At 29.0% G+C, this 262-nt stretch overlaps 1 protein-coding gene across 1 annotated transcript in view; it reads left to right on the forward strand.

Moving 5' to 3' along the window:
- The window catches only part of LOC107681920 (receptor-type tyrosine-protein phosphatase mu), a 250840-nt gene that overhangs the window by 106690 nt on the left and 143888 nt on the right, over positions 1 to 262 (forward strand). The gene's annotated exons all lie outside the window — the stretch shown is intronic.

Consider the following 262-nt stretch of genomic DNA (forward strand, 5'->3'; position numbering starts at 1 on the left):
TAGCTGCTGTTGCCATTTGTGTTAATAATGTAAATCAAACATCAGAAAGAAAATCACTCACTGTCCTTGACTGAATCACTTTTGTAAAATAAATAAGAATGAATGTATATTGAATTTATACAGTGAAGACTATTCAGTCTATTTGTACATTTTCTTTATACAATATAATATGTATTATTCAGTGCTTTAAGTTTTTCAAGTAGGCCGATTTTTTTCCGATCTTTGTTCTGTTGTAGCCTAATTTGTGACTGTTTACTTGTCT

Source organism: Sinocyclocheilus anshuiensis, unplaced genomic scaffold, assembly GCF_001515605.1.
Source record: "Sinocyclocheilus anshuiensis isolate Anshui unplaced genomic scaffold, SAMN03320099.WGS_v1.1 scaffold2198, whole genome shotgun sequence".
Classification (NCBI taxonomy): Eukaryota; Metazoa; Chordata; class Actinopteri; order Cypriniformes; family Cyprinidae; genus Sinocyclocheilus; species Sinocyclocheilus anshuiensis.